The 17,631-nt window shown below is 36.9% G+C and overlaps 1 pseudogene; it reads left to right on the top strand.

The window, feature by feature from the left end:
• The first annotated feature begins 1,800 nt into the window (after positions 1-1,800).
• On the top strand, positions 1,801-5,004 carry LOC118039196 (disease resistance protein RPM1-like; annotated as a pseudogene).
• The last annotated feature ends 12,627 nt before the right edge of the window (positions 5,005-17,631 follow it).

Raw genomic sequence — 17,631 nt, 5'->3', positions numbered from 1 at the left:
TATCGTTACAAACAATGCTCTTCTTCACGGTGATATACATGAAGAAATTTATATATCTCCACCTCTTGGTCTTCAATAACATGGGAAGAATCTAGTGTATCACCTCAACAAGTCGTTATATAGTTTTAAACAAGCTTCCGTCAATATTTTTTCGAGTTCTGTAAAGCTATAAAAGTTGCTAGATTTGTTCAATCCAAAGTAGATTACTTATTTTTCACATGTCGAAAAAGCAAATCCTTTACAGCCTTCAATAATATATGCTGATGATATTCTTTTTTTGGATTGTATCTTATTTCATGGACAAATTAAGGGGCAAAAAACCATATCTTTATCCTTAGTAGAAGCCAAATATGGAGCCATGATAGGTACTTCTTGTGAATTATCTTGGCTTCAAAGATTTGTGAATATTGCATTCAAAACCAACATTGTTATATTGCAGTAATAAAGCAGCCTTGTATATAGCAACCAATTGTGTTTTTCATGAAAGAACCAGGCATATATAGAAGTGAAATGTCATTTTATCTGTGACAAAATACAAGCAAGTTGGGAGCTGTTGATATCCACTCTCCATCTTGAGGGGAGATGTTAAAAACGATAAGAAAAATAACAAGATTAGAAGGATCATATTATGTTAAGGAAGATCAACTTGAAAAGATCAATGATTGTCATGTATAGATTGAAAATGACAACGCGTGTGATTGTAATAATCATGCCAGCTATTTCAGGAGTAAAGAACAACATTAATTATTTGTTCACAAGTCAACCAGCAGTCTTTTTGTACCCTCTAATAGAATACAATCTATTTATTTTTTCCTGGTTGATATTTCATAATCAGTTGAATCAGTAATGTCAGAAGTAATGAGCTTGTAGTTGATATTTCATATTCAGCAGAATTGGTGATGATGGGAGAAGAATCTTTTTCTAGCTGTCATGCAATGCTGAAGGTTGAATCTGGTAGCAGTGGCAATGACAGGCCATAGCAGTGCTGAAGCTTGAAATCGTCAATCTGCAGCTGCAAGTGATGGAAAGCTGTCTGAACTTTCCTCGATGATTTATTTAAACTCCAAAAGACAACACCTTGTAAATTAATTGCTCTGCTGAGAATGCAAGGTTTGGATTTGAAAGATTCCCGCTACTTGTTTGAGTCCCAATTTTCTTTAGTAAAGAGAGGAATTTATAGAATTTCTTTGTGATTTGTTGAAATAAAAAAAATCATAACAAGCATACACGCAAAAGAAAGAAAGAAAGGTCAGAACATGGGCATCTTGCTACTTGCATCGTTGTGTTACAGGATTAGAGACAAGGTATCTGCAAGTGGTAAATGATGTCAACGAGAATAGCAGAATATTCTAGCTGATGGAGGTTGGGAGTAACCTATGCTCTCAAGCAAACAAATCATTGGATACATCTTTAAAGCAATTATTTACCAAGCATGGCTAGTTGACAAAGCACTGCTGGATCAAACTGTATATATAATACAAGCTGCAATATTTAGAATCACAAATCAACTCCTCTCCGAGCACCATTCTTGAATGCTTTACACTCAAGAGCAGCAATATCCTAACCTGAGATTTATCCTGAAACCATGAAAGCAAACCTTCTTACCATCACATTGTGTCTCTCTTCCCGCAGACAATGAACCCTGAAAAACTCCCAATCGTCTCTTAACTTTGATAAAGAGGCATGTAAAATATTTTCTCATTCAACCAGAAAAAATAAATTCTCTTTATTTTGTATCCAAAGCAAATCTTAACTCAAATTTAGTTTTTTCATTTATACTTTAGAGTCCTTTGGCTCATTGTTAAGCCGTTTTACTATCCCACCTGATTCCGCTTTTGAACCCGCGATCTTCTCCTTTATAAGAGACAGTTACCATTGAACTAAATCCGGTGGTTAAACAAACATCAAATTACAACAGAAAGAAAAGAGCCGGTTGACAATGACAGAAGGTTTGGTGACCTTCTTACTCAGTAAGCTTGCAAATTTTATCCAAGAAGAGGAGCGACTGTTGACAGGTGCTAAGGCAGAAGCTGAGTACATCAGGGATGAACTAGAGTTCATGCTGGTCTTTCTAAGAGCTGCAGATGCGATGGAAGAGAAAGATGATGGACTTAAAGTGTTAGTGCAGAAAGTGAGAGATGTTGCGTATGACATGGAAGATACTCTTGATCATTTCAGGCTGCGTCTCACACATGATCATGGGCTTAAGTTCTGTTCTTCTGTTCAAACAATTTCCAACTCCATCATCACTTTAAAAGCTAGGCATCAAATTGCTTCAAAAATCCAAGCACTCAAAAGCCGAGTTATAAATATCTCGGAGGCACATCGGAGATATTTAATCAGGAACAACATAATGGAGCCAAGCTCGAGCTCCACCCACACACCAAGGGTGGCCAGGCCAGGGAATATAGTTGAAGAAGCAAATATAGTTGGCATTGAAAAGCCCAAAAAGCATCTTATTGAGTGGCTTGTCAGAGGCAGAGCCGAACGTGAGGTGATATCAGTGGTTGGAATGGGTGGTTTGGGTAAAACCACATTGGTGAGAAAAGTATATCATGATGCAGATGTAAAGAAACACTTTCAATTCAGGGTTTGGATCACCCTCTCTCCATCTTTCAAGGAAGAGGACCTTCTAAAAGATATAATTCAACAGCTCTTCCGTGTGCTCCAGAAAAATGTTCCTCAAGGAGCGGACAACATGGACAACGATAGGCTAAAGACGGTAATCAATAGATTCCTTCAGCAAAAAAGGTATCTCATTGTGTTAGATGATGTGTGGCATACTGATGCCTGGGATGCTTTTGAACCTGTGTTCCCAAACAACAGTCGTGGTAGCCATATATTGCTGACAACGCGAAAAACAGAAGTAGCCCTTACTGCCTGCATAGAATTCCCAGATAAAGTGTACAATTTGGATCCATTATCTCCAGAAGAGTCTTGGACTTTGTTTTGCAAGAAGGTATTTCAAAACAGCCACTGCCCAGCACATTTGAAGAACGTTTCAGAAAGAATTCTGGGAAGATGTGAAGGACTGCCGCTTGCTATTGAGGCTATGAGTGGTGTTCTTGCGACGAGGGACAGGAGTAAAATAGACGAATGGGAAATGGTGTACCTTAGTCTTGGTGCTGGATTCGAAGACAACAACAGAATGAGGAATGCGTTGAAGATACTATCACTCAGTTACTATGATTTACCTTATTATCTCAAATCCTGTTTGTTGTACTTCAGCATGTTCCCTGAGGGCATACCGATTCAGCGTATGAGACTTATTCGATTGTGGATAGCAGAAGGGTTTGTGAAAGGAAGGGAGGGAATGACATTAGAGGAGGTTGCAGAAGATTTTTTGAATGAGCTCATAAAAAGAAGTTTGGTCCAAGTGGTAGAGGCAACCAGTTACGGACAAGTTAAAACATGCCGCATCCACGACCTTCTCCGTGAGATACTGATTACAAAGGCAAAAGAGCAAGATTTCGTTGCGATAGCCAAGGAACAGAACATGAGTTGGTCTGAAAAGGTCCGCCGTGTATCGATACATAACGCCATGCCAAGCGTGCGACAAATACATGTTGCATCTCGCCTCCGTTCATTGTTGGTGTTCTGGGGAATAGATTCTTTTCCCAGGCCTCCTAAATTTATTTCGCTTTCTAGTCGTTCAAGGCTGCTTACCGTGTTAGATATGGAAGGCACGCCTTTAAAGGAATTTCCAAATGAAGTGGTCAGCCTCATCTTTTTAAAGTATCTAAGTTTGAGGAATACCATGGTGAATTCCGTTCCGAGCTCAATTAGCAAGCTTCAGAACCTGGAAAGTTTGGATTTGAAGCATGCCCAGGTCACTGAGTTGCCTGCTGACATTCTGAAGCTCCAAAAGCTTCGCCACCTGCTAGTGTATCGCTATGAAACTCATGAGTCTGATGATCAAATTCGCAACAAACACGGTTTCAAGGCACCAGCTCAGATAGGAAATCTACTTTCAGTACAAAAGCTTTGCTTCCTAGAAGCAGATCAAGGCCAGAAACTGATGTCAGAACTGGGAAGATTGATTCATTTGAGAAGGTTAGGCATTATAAAGTTCCGGAAGGAAGATGGGAGGGATTTATGTTCCTCCATTGATAAGCTGACGAACCTTCGTGCATTGTCTGTTACTTCAATAACAGAGAGCGAGGTCATTGATCTGGAGTACTTATCTTCTCCTCCTCAATTTCTTCAGCGACTATACTTGACAGGACGTTTAGAGAGGTTACCAGACTGGATACTGTCACTTGATAGTTTGGTCAAGTTGGTTTTAAAATGGAGTCGCTTACGTGAAGATCCGCTGCTATTTCTTCAGAATTTGCCCAATCTGGTGCACCTTGAATTTATACAAGTTTATAGTGGCGAAGCATTGCATTTCAGTCATGAAGGATTCAAAAAGCTTAAGGTTTTGGGTCTAAACAAATTAGAACGGCTCAAATCTATAACGGTGCAGAAGGGAGCATTGCCTTCTCTCCAGAAGCTAGTTGTCCAGGGTTGTAAACTACTGCAGAAGGTGCCCTCTGGAATCAAACACCTCGCTAAGCTCAAAGCACTTGATTTTTTTGACATGCCGTATGATTTTGTCAAGAGGCTACGGCCTGATGGAACTGCACAGAGAGCGGGAAGGACTTTTCTCCAAAAGCCCGTTGTCCAATTCATTAAAATATTGCAGATTCTTCCATTTGATATGCCCAACGATTTCATCAGGAGGCTCCATCCGGATGGAGACGGTGAAGATTATCATGAGGTTCGAAATGTGCCTGAGATTTACTGCACCTATCAGAAAAATGGCAATTGGGAAATCTACTACAATTATGCAAGACCAAACATTCTATTGAAAAGGCAACCTGATTGGAAGCCATGATTTGCATCTGTAATTTTGTGATAGATGCTAGAGGTTGCATAATTTCCTTGAAACTATGATGTTGCGAAGTTGATTGTAAATAAATGAAAGCATTTTTTTTTTTAATGAATGTGATCAAACTTTCCTTACAAAAACTATGATGTTTATGAAGATACCACTAAAGAGAAGATAGCTCACAACCAACCCAAGAAAGCAAAATCATAATCCAAAATAAAAAGAGTTCCAAGGGCAGGAAATTCTGCGTTTGCAGCTTCGAAGAGATAAACATCATTCGAAACTTGCAGAACTCTGAAATCAGCATAGTGACAAATTTTCATTTTAACAGACATACCAAAAAAAAAAAAAACACTCCTAAATGGAAGCAACAATCCAGATTTTCAATTCTATGATGAAGAGCTATTCTTTTTCAAAATCTAAGGGATTTCAGTAGCTTAGTTTAGGGAGACCAACTAAGCACTTTGTTTGGCTTCCATCTATAGACATGTGTGCTTGATGTGCTAATGAAACTGGATAAAGGCTGGGTAGGACAAGAAGAGACAACAGAACACAAGATGAAAAGTAAAGTCCATGACCTGCAGCCCACGCACCAAATGCCGACACAAGTAAATTCAACTCTCGGGTTATCTTGTCTAGTCCCATGTGCCGCTTGCTCTCTGGAGGTCAGTCCATGGTGTTAGGTTCTGATGTGGTTATGGAGTTACGTGTGCCTAGATGAGGAGTGAAATAACCCACAAGGAAAAACGAAGGAAACCACTTTAACAAGTTTCAGTTTGTAAACAGCATGCCAAATGCCAACTTGCAACTTGCAACTGGTATCCAAACCAAACTCTTGGCACTTCAGAATTACAGATTTATCAATTATATATACAGAGAAAGCACATGTTACCTTGTTATCTGTGCATGGATGCAGAAAACACTAAAAAAAACATCAATTTAATGTATTTTTTTCAAGCCAAAAAACACTTCTAAAAAATAGAAATAGAAACGGAAACAGAAACAGAAAACTGTGTCAAACACCCTGGCAATCTATTATAGTATCGTATGCATGTGAGAGAGCATCATGTCACTAGCTGAAAGCAAGCAGCGTCAGCTCAACTTGGGGTTGGCTATTTTATTAGATATTACCTAACAATGGTGAGTCAGCTAGAATCACCCTTTCATTTTTCTAATCTTATCTTTAATTTATTCCTCAATGCACATATTGCCGGTCGTTTTCCACCCCATAATTCTAATATTTATATGCTAGAGCTGATTGTAAAACCTTCATATTGGCGTCAGATTGTTTGTCTTGGACAGGTTTTACATTAATTTAAAACAGCTAATGTCGCAACCATCTAGCTGGTTAGACATTAAATTGCAGGATTTACACTCAACCACCTCATCTCTTTACATTCAGCAAGGTGGGCTTAAGAATCCATTTGTATCTGATAACAGCAGGGTCTTAAATTTATGAGAAGAAAATAACAAATTTTTTAAGTTTCTTTGCTGAAACTACATGGTAAAAAAAAAAAAACAATTATTAATTTGCCTTTTATCCGTGAGAGAGAGAAAAGGAATTTCGTTGTTCAGAAAAGGATTAAGACACTGGTTAGACAGATGGACACGCGACTGCAGAGAAGTTGCTTGGAGATTGAAATAGTAAACTATGTAGACAGCAATTATAGATTAGCCTAGCTGATGGTGATTGGAAGTGGCCTACACTCTTAAGAAAACATCTCATTGGCTACTAAAAATCATTTTCATGAAGGAAGTGCTCATTCAGATTTACCAGATATATCTATGCAATGCCATTATGTAGACAGAGTTAACTTTCGAAAGTTACAAGCCAACCCCAACCCCAACTCCAACTCCAAACACCATTATTGCACTCATTGAAGTTTCAAAAAACCTAATTGAAAAGCTAAAAAGACCATAAGTAACAGTGTTAAATGTGCACAAAGTGCACACTTCGACAGGTTGTCCAAAACAGTGCCTGAGGGTGCTGGTAGCCATGTCAATAGTGGGATAAATCGGTAACGCAGATTTGTGTAGCTGTAGGTTTGTCAAATAAAAATCAACAACGCAGATTGTTGACGAATATGGGCTGGACGATGGACTGTGCAAGCCAAGCAGGAAAAATCATCAGGGGGATAGGCTAACAAGAACTGGGGCTGTTGCGGAATTTGACAGTGCAAACAGTGGCATGTTGCACGCAGATATGAATTCAGCAGCGCAAGAATTGGCAGCTTGCATGCAAATAAAAATTCGGCAGCGCGCAACAACTTGTGCAAGTTGTTGATTCGACTTGGCACAATTTGAAGCTTGGACGATGACACGACCAAAAGCTTGATGTCTTTTCCCAAGTGCAGGAGTGTCGAAGTAATAAATAACCTGGCAAGACCGGGGTCGAACCACAGAGAGGTTAATTGTATAAATTATAAATAACAAGACAACAAAACAACAACAACAATAACAATAACAACAATAACACTCAGTACGTGGCGTTGTTACACCTGAGAATGATCCAAAAGATCGGGTCACAGGTTTCCAGCCTATATACTAAGTTTATGAAAAGATCAAGAGGATATATTACAGAATGTAAATAATAATAATAATAATAATAACAATAATAACAATAATAAAAGCAGAAGATGAAGAAATTAATGAGAACTTTGAGATGAAAGATTAACGTAAGGATTAAACAATGATAAAAACAAATGTCAAGGTTAGAGGATCCACTAATGGTACTTCAAACAAGTATAATATAAACTCTTATTACTCAATTGGAAACCACACATAAAGGAGGTTCCAATCAGATTATAAATTGTTAACATGATTACATTAGTTATCTTATTCGAATAAAGCTAATACTTGTAAATGTTGGCAGGCATTCATGATTATAACTTATGTTAACAACAAATCAAGTCCCTTTCATAGCTCAGGTGTCGGTTATACCATACAGTATGGGCTATGAAAGTACCAAGTATTTATTGTACCAAGTGTTATACAACATAAATCTAGATTAACCATTTAACAAGCAAAGTATTAAAAGTGAACAAGATAACAAATATAAAACATGTTAGTATCCAACGTTAAGGTCCATGTTAAGTTTATATTATACTTATTCTTACACCATTAGTGTACCCTTTTCACCTTGACATAATTAACTTAACTAAACATAATGAAAGAAAGAAACATAAATAAACAAGATAAGAACATAAATGAGAAAGAAGTTAACTAAGTAAAAGAAAGGAAATGAAGTGCATAAACTTGATATTAATGAAAGCAAGACATAAGCAATACAAAGAGAGAAAGCAAGAGCATGATCTTGATCTGGAAACCAAGATGCCTCAATACATGGTAAGTGCCTCCTTTTATAGGCCAAAATTTGGAACTATTGATTTGTTGACTAATTGATGAGTGGGTGGCCACATCTTGACTAGATAACAATCCTTATCTTCTTGTCTGATCAAGACGTCATTGCTAACATCATAATTTGCCCAGAATCCTCAAGAATGTTCTAGGAAATTGTCTCAGCTTTCCAACAAAAAAAAGATGAGGTCATTTGGACTTCTAGAACTCAAGATATGGGCTGAACACTAAATAGTGTTTGGGCTGCAGGACAGCTTCGGACTTCTTCGTTGTTCCTTCAATTTGGACTTCAAAACGACCTTTTCAAATCTTGGGCTGCTCATGAAAGTTGTAGGCTTTTGTCTTACCTTTCCATCCATATGAAGTGGACCTAAATCCGAAATCTAGAGCTCCAGATATGATCCAATTACCGAGCAATGTTCCGGTTTGGACTGCACCGACATCTCTTTTCTAAGTTTGGCCATCTCTTTGTCCTTTAACTTTCAATGCTTAAACTCATCAATCAATCCTTTTATTTATGTGATAGTCCTGCATTTAAAATGAGCATTTACCATAAATTAAGGTATCTTATAATATCAAACTTGTTATTATAAAACATGCTTTAGTTAAGGAGTTATTGATACTTCAAGTGCAAAATGATGATATAAAACCTTGATAAACATGCACTTTTAAGTACTAATCACACCCCCCAACCAGCTTATTACTAGTCCCTGTAATCTAAAGCGTTAAAATAGAGAAACAATTTGCAAGTTCCACAAAGCAAGGCATTCATCATTCAACTTCCATTAATCTATCCAGATAAACAAACTCTCATTAAATTTATATTCCTGCTTCATACTTCGTAAACAAGATATTAATAAACCTTCTTTTTGTGTGCTCAATGAAAACATAGATGATGGGGCTTTTGTTGGAAGAAAACAATATTATGTTCAAATGTTTAAGGTGAACTTCCTTGGGTTGGGATTTTTTTTCTTCTTCTTTTTTTTTTCTTTTTTTTTTTTCTCTTTTTTTTTTCTTTTTATTTATATACACATACAACTTAAAACACAATGTATCTTTAACCCATGTAACGAGTTTTAGGCTAATGACTCCCAGACTAGTTGGTCTTAGGGCATTAGGTGTTGAGACACCCCTACGAGCTTAACAACTCGGGTTGCAGATACTGATACGTAGATAGTGCAATGTTTGATTCCCTTAAGCTTTTCTCCTTAACCCATGTAACAAGCTTTGGGCCAATAGCTCCCAAGTCAGTTGACTTTAGGGTATTAGGTGTTAAAACACCCCTTCGGGCTTAATTGCTTAGGTTAGGGAGGCTACGAAACCAAACTTATCCACGTTTTATTATCATCAATACTATCTTTTTTTTTTCTTTTTTTTTCTTTTTTTTTCTTTTTTTTTCTGTTTTTTTTTCTTTGCAAATTATATACTATCCTTTTCCCTTAGTTGTTACCTTCAACAAAAGAACATAATTAATGTAATAATCCAATGTGCAACCCACAATCATATGTTAAAGTGTGTGTGTGAAAATGAAGGTTTAATAATACTTGTTAAATGAGTATAGGAGCAGAATCAAGTAATAACAATGTGAGAGTTTGTAAACCTGAATATTTCAAGAAGTATTATGATAGACCTTGGTAATGAAACTTACTAAGATGCGTCTCTAGAGTCAATAAAATTGATTCCATACTCTGCCATCCTAATAACAATTTTGTCAAATGGTTTTAATAATAGCAAAAACAGTTAGCAAGTTAGTATTTTTTTTTTAAACTACTACCCTCTCCCCCCAACCAAAACGAGACATTGTCCTCAATGTTCGAAGGTAGAAAGATAGAGTATAGAAGACATCACCTGAAACAGCGAACAATGACAAACCTGAAACACACTTAAACAAACATAAGAAGTAACAAAACAAAATAATATGCTATTAATAAAACCAAAAGACACAAGGTTTCACAGATGAAGGCTCAAATCTAATCTAAGCTTTTTACGGCTTTCCTTAGTTGACCAATCTAGACGACTCATGCAGGGATCAATGACAGGGATGAAAGATTGTAGTTGGTCAATCAATTGTTCAGCAGTAGCAGCAGAGATTATGATTCGTCGTGCCGAAGATGTTAGAAATTCCTGTTCCACAGCTTGATCAAGGAAAGACAACAACTTATCATAAAAACCATTAACATTTAACAAACCTATAGGTTTATGGTGAATGTGCAGTTGGGCCCAAGATGAAATATGAAAGATCTCTTCCAATGTGCCCAGACCACCTGGTAAGGCAATGAAGGCATCAGCATGGTTAAACATGGTATTCAGTCGGTCAGACATTGTTGGGACTTGTAGTTCCTCTCCAATTGTTTTTCCAATGATGTCCCCAGTTGCTAAAGCTTTGGGGACAACCCCCAAAACTTGACTGCCTCCTAAAAATGCAGCCATTGACACACCTCCCATTAACCCAAGGCTGCCTCCCCCATACACTAAATGAATCTTTCTCTCAGCTAGTACCCGACCAAGATGATTTGCTGATTCTAAAAACTCTTTTTCTTTCCCAGAACTGGATCCACCGAAAACACAAATATTTCTTATATGATGACTTGAGGAACCTGCCATTTCTACACACTTCTATATTTGATGAATATATGGGATGAGTAGAAATGAAGGGAAGGAAGAGAAGAATTTATAGATGAAAAAGTGAAAATGCAATCATACCACCTATATGTAGGCCAGCTGTAGTCTCACAAACTCTCTCTCTCTTTATTAATTATTTATTTTGAAAAAACATGTATGTACAGGTAGTTGTGATTGTGGCTCACATCTTCCCTTGGTTTTACGTCCAAGAACGGCTTAAACGCCCTCTATGGGTCGGGGATAGGCTTCCCATCCAGTTTTCTTAAAAACTGGCAAACAGGGTCTTTTTTAGTTAGATTCCCAAGACTAAGTCGATCATGTTCTTTATGGAATTGTGGCCATAAATCATGAATTACACGATGCACATCTCCACTAGGATGCGTCTCAAGGGTCAACAAAAGATTATCTAAAGACCCCTTACTCAGGCCATCCTTAATGAATTGTATCTTATCTTCACGGTTTACAGATACCATTCCTAAAGAACGACATGTCATATTACAAGTCCATCTGGCACATCGATGACAGACTTTCAATCGTTTTGCACGACGTTTCTTTGCAAAAGTGCTTTTACCTGTTCCAGGCATGTGTGAAATGAAAGAATTGGAGGACTCACCTGATAATCGGACCTTTGCTTCAATCAGCCAACGAATATCTTCAGGAATTCCATGGTTCATTAACAACCTCAATCTTTCACACCTAGCACGGTAAATTTTTGTAATCGCATTCTGAGGCAGAGCGGGAAAATACTTTTTCAATTTTTCAAGAGTGGTGTCCATTTTTAAATGAGAATTGGATGGGAGATTCAAAGAAAGGGAGAAAGAGCAGAGAATTGCACAATTATATACATAGATATCAGTTATCATGGGAAACTGAAAGAACCGACTTATGTCACGGAGTACCGTTATCCGCCATTTGACCGGGGTGAGAGACTAGCAAAACAAAAGTCACACTAAAAAGCAACAAAAAAAAAAGTGAGAAAAACAAAATAATCAACCTTTATCAATAAGATTATTCAAACCAATGGATTCATTTTCACTAGGAAACTCATCAAAGTAAGCTTTTAAACGATGTTCATTTACCTTCAAAACATTGTCATTCTTTGGATTCTCAATATCAAGGGCCCCATAAGGATACACATGTTTCAAAATAAATGGACCGCTCCATCTTGATCTTAGTTTTTCAGGAAATAAATGGAGTTGAGAATTATAAAGCAAAACTTTTTGACCAGTATCAACTTTTTGACAATTTTCACAAGTTTTGCAGAATGCATGTGTGTCCTTGAACATGGTGGGCCAATAAAATCCATTTTGTAAGATTTTTGCAGTCGTCTCTCTTGATGAGAATTGACTCCCACATGCTTCAGAATGACAAAGTTTAATGACATTACTTACCTCATTGTTGGGAATGCATTTTTGAAATATTTGATCAGGATAATTTTTGAATAAGTAAGGGTCATCTAAGTAAAAGTTCTTCACTTCGTTCAAAAACTTTCCTTTGTCTTCGGTACTCCAGTGAGCTGGCAAATCTCCTGTTGCAAGAAAATTGATATTTTTAGCAAACCAAGGCATTGAACTAAGAGAAAGTAAGGATTCTTCAGGAAAGTAATCATCGATTGGTGGGATGTCGAATGTCAAATCTGTTGTCACTTTTGACACAAGATCAACATCAATATTTTTTGTGCCTTTTTCATCCGTGATTTCTTCCTGAGAATAAATCATTTGCAAATCTTCATATTCATCCAACTCAATTTTACTCAAAGTAGATTCAAGTTGATCATGAACTAATTCTTCAATATGATCTACTTCTTGTAAATCATTATCATCTCCAGGCTGCTTGCAAACGTTGAAAATATTCATCTCTAATGTCATGTTTCCAAAAGATAACTTCATGAGTCCATTCCTACAATTAATCAATGCATTAGAAGTTGCAAGAAACGGACGTCCTAAAATAATAGGAAATGAATTACATGCTTCAACAGGTTGCGTGTCCAAGACAATAAAATCCACAGGATAAATGAATTTATCGACTTGTACTAACACATCTTCAATTATTCCTCTAGGCACTTTTACAGATCTATCGGCGAGTAAAAGAGTTACAGAAGTTGGTTTTAACTCACCTAGATTGAGACTTTGAAAAACTGAATATGGAAGTAAATTCACACTAGCTCCAAGATCAAGTAATGCTCTTTCAATTTTATGTTCTCCAATAAAGCAAGAAATTGTAGGACAACCAGGGTCTTTATATTTCAAAGCATTATTGTTCTGAAGAATGACACTTACTTGTTCGGCTAAAAAGGCTTTCTTTTTCACATTCAGTTTTCTCTTCACAGTGCACAGATCTTTCAAAAATTTAGCATAGGAAGGAACCTGTTTAATAGCATCCAACAAAGGTATATTGATCCTTACCTGTTTGAAAATTTCAAAGATTTCAGAGTTGTGATTGACTTTCCTTTGTTTGGTCATGGCATGAGGAAATGGAAGTGCTGGCGGGGAATCAGCCTTTTCTTTGCAATGTTCAGGTTCAACCCCTTCCTTACCCTCAGAGATAGACTCATCATCTTTCTCACAAGGTTCAAGAATGGGTTTTTCAATAACCTTACCACTACGAAAAGTGATGACTGATTTGACTTGATCCATGTGTTGGCTTCCAGAACCACTTGCATTTGCATTGTATTGCCCCTTTGGATTTTGCTGTGGTTGAGAAGGAAACTTACCTTTCTCTTGGAAACTGAGAGCAGTTGTTAATTTTGCAAGAGCATCTTTAAAATCGGTCATGCTTTGAGCAAGTTGAGTATTGATTGTCTCCTGCTTTTCAATGAATGCATGCAATGTTTCCTCAAAATTTCTTCTAGGAGGTGGAGCATAAGGAGGTGCATATCCATTAGAATTTTGAAAATTATGATGTGCTTGAAACGGTGGCTGTGAAGTTTGTGCATTGTTGCTATCACTCTTCCAACTAAAATTTGGGTGATTTCTCCAACCAGGGTTATATGTTTGTGAGTATGGGTTATGGTTGGGTCTTTGGAAACTGTTTAAAGCATGGGCTTGTTCATGGAGGCATTCCTTAAAAGAAGGCAAAGTTGGACAATCATTGGTTGCATGCTCATTTGTTTCACAGATTTGACACACAATGTCTTGAACAGATTTTAATTGACCACTCTTTTTTAATTCTAGTGCCTCGACTTTTCTAGCTAAAGATGCAAACTTGGCTTGGAGGTCATGATCTTCCCTAAGGTTGTGCATACCCCCACTAGATGTATGAGGTTGAGTTTTACCTGGTGCCTCATAAGTACCTGTGGTGTCCCAATTTTGAGCATTTTCAGCTAGCAAGTCTAGGTACTCCATTGCTTCATTAGGGTCTTTATCTTCAAAAGTTCCATTGCACATCAATTCAACCATTTGCCTATCTCTAGGTGTTAAACCCTCATAAAAATATGAAACCAATCTCCATGTTTCAAAACCATGATGTGGGCAAGTATTAAGCAAATCTTGATACCTATCCCAACATTGGTAAAATGTTTCTCCTGGCTTTTGAGTGAAAGTGATGATTTGTCTTTTGAAAGAGTTTGTTCTGTGAGATGGAAAAAACTTCTTTAAAAATTGTTGTTGCATATCATCCCAAGCACGAATGGATCCTGGTCTCAAATTTTGTAGCCATGTTTTAGCTTTATCTTTTAATGAAAAAGGAAAAAGCTTTAATCGAATGGTGTTCATGCTACAATTTGAGTCATTATAGGTATTACAGACCTCCTCAAATTCCCTTAAATGCAAGTATGAATTTTCTAAGTCTAAGCCATGAAAAGATGGTAAAAGTTGAATAATGCCTGGCTTAAAGTTAAAATGAGATGCATCAGGAGGGAAAACTATGCATGAGGGTGCACTTGTTCTTGTGGGATTCATGTGGTCTCTAAGTGTTCTCATACGGTTATTCTCATTATTCTCATTATGAAGTGATTGATTATCTTCTTCGGCCATATTTTCTGAAAATGATGAGGATACCGTACAAAGTCTACCACTTAATGTACGTGACCAAAACTCTCATGCACGTGTAAGAAGAGAATAAAAGCAAGAAAAGAAAATAGAAGAAAAAGAAACAAAACAAAACAAAGGAAACAAAAATAGATAAAATGAAAAGTGAAAAGAGAAAATAAATTAAATATTATAATTTATACAAGAATTTACCTCCCCGGCAACGGCGCCAAAAACTTGACACGACCAAAAGCTTGATGTCTTTTCCCAAGTGCAGGAGTGTCGAAGTAATAAATAACCCGGCAAGACCGGGGTCGAACCACAGAGAGGTTAATTGTATAAATTATAAATAACAAGACAACAAAACAACAACAAACAATAACAATAACAACAATAACACTCAGTACGTGGCGTTGTTACACCTGAGAATGATCCAAAAGATCGGGTCACAGGTTTCCAGCCTATATACTAAGTTTATGAAAAGATCAAGAGGATATATTACAGAATGTAAATAATAATAATAATAATAACAACAATAATAACAATAATAAAAGCAGAAGATGAAGAAATTAATGAGAACTTTGAGATGAAAGATTAACGTAAGGATTAAACAATGATAAAAACAAATGTCAAGGTTAGAGGATCCACTAATGGTACTTCAAACAAGTATAATATAAACTCTTATTACTCAATTGGAAACCACACATAAAGGAGGTTCCAATCAGATTATAAATTGTTAACATGATTACATTAGTTATCTTATTCGAATAAAGCTAATACTTGTAAATGTTGGCAGGCATTCATGATTATAACTTATGTTAACAACAAATCAAGTCCCTTTCATAGCTCAGGTGTCGGTTATACCATACAATATGGGCTATGAAAGTACCAAGTATTTGTTGTACCAAGTGTTATACAACATAAATCTAGATTAACCATTTAACAAGCAAAGTATTAAAAGTGAATAAGATAACAAATATAAAACATGTTAGTATCCAACGTTAAGGTCCATGTTATGTTTATATTATACTTATTCTTACACCATTAGTGTACCCTTTTCACCTTGACATAATTAACTTAACTAAACATAATGAAAGAAAGAAACATAAATAAACAAGATAAGAACATAAATGAGAAAGAAGTTAACTAAGTAAAAGAAAGGAAATGAAGTGCATAAACTTGATATTAATGAAAGCAAGACATAAGCAATACAAAGAGAGAAAGCAAGAGCATGATCTTGATCTGGAAACCAAGATGCCTCAATACATGGTAAGTACCTCCTTTTATAGGCCAAAATTTGGAACTATTGATTTGTTGACTAATTGATGAGTGGGTGGCCACATCTTGACTAGATAACAATCCTTATCTTCTTGTCTGATCAAGACGTCATTGCTAACATCATAATTTGCCCAGAATCCTCAAGAATGTTCTAGGAAATTGTCTCAGCTTTCCAACAAAAAAAAGATGAGGTCATTTGGACTTCTAGAACTCAAGATATGGGCTGAACACTAAATAGTGTTTGGGCTGCAGGACAGCTTCGGACTTCTTCATTGTTCCTTCAATTTGGACTTCAAAACGACCTTTTCAAATCTTGGGCTGCTCATGAAAGTTGTAGGCTTTTGTCTTACCTTTCCATCCATATGAAGTGGACCTAAATCCGAAATCTAGAGCTCCAGATATGATCCAATTACCGAGCAATGTTCCGGTTTGGACTGCACCGACATCTCTTTTCTAAGTTTGGCCATCTCTTTGTCCTTTAACTTTCAATGCTTAAACTCATCAATCAATCCTTTTATTTATGTGATAGTCCTGCATTTAAAATGAGCATTTACCATAAATTAAGGTATCTTATAATATCAAACTTGTTATTATAAAACATGCTTTAGTTAAGGAGTTATTGATACTTCAAGTGCAAAATGATGATATAAAACCTTGATAAACATGCACTTTTAAGTACTAATCAGACGACGGACTGTCCAAGGCATGCAAGAAACTCAACAGATGACGCAACAAAAACTAGCAGTTGAGGTTGCCAGGTTGACATGCAGAATGTTGGTTAGTGGTAGTTATGGATATCCAAAATCATGGAATCACAGGGGTTGAAAACATGGTGGTTAACCAAGGTTGCTCTCAACCCGCTAAGATCATGGGGGAAAATTACCCCCGACTTGGTAAATAATGGGGCCACTATGTTCATAGGTGAACATGGGTGAGATAGTGTTCCACTACTTCCTTAAAAGTAGGAATGAGAGTTGTGCCTTGTAAATACTTGTCTATAAATACTAGTTGCAGCTCTTGGTTGAAAGAGGCATGCATGGGGTATGTTCAACATGTAGGGGCATGCAAGAACATGTAGAATACGAGTTAGAGATAGCTTGGTGTAGCATGCAATCTTTATGCATAGCACACATACGGATTTGTGTATAGTTTCCTTTGTGTACGAGATTAATAAAGGTTGGGAAAGAGTTCCTGTAAAGCTTATTGTGCACTTTGATTATCTTATTCTTCTTGTGTATTCTGCTTGCTTAGTTACTAGGCAAACACAAGTGGGATTGGCGAGGGAATGCTAAGTCTAGTGAGGCACTAGGCTACCGCCCGGGTTTATTCAAGAGCAAAAAATTACCCCGTGACACCATCTATGTCTGAGGGCATGGTTACTTTTTTACTCACCAAGCTCGGAGACTTCCTCGCAGAAAGGGGAAAACAACTGGCAGGAGTCCAGGGTGAAGCAGAGTATATCAGTGATGAACTTTAGTTCATGACAGCCTTCCTAAGACTTGCAAATGCGATGGAAGATGATGATCTTGTTCTAAA

Source organism: Populus alba, chromosome 1, assembly GCF_005239225.2.
Source record: "Populus alba chromosome 1, ASM523922v2, whole genome shotgun sequence".
Taxonomy (NCBI): Eukaryota; Viridiplantae; Streptophyta; class Magnoliopsida; order Malpighiales; family Salicaceae; genus Populus; species Populus alba.
Note: the sequence above shows the minus strand (reverse complement) of the source record. Positions and strands in the feature narration are given on the sequence as shown.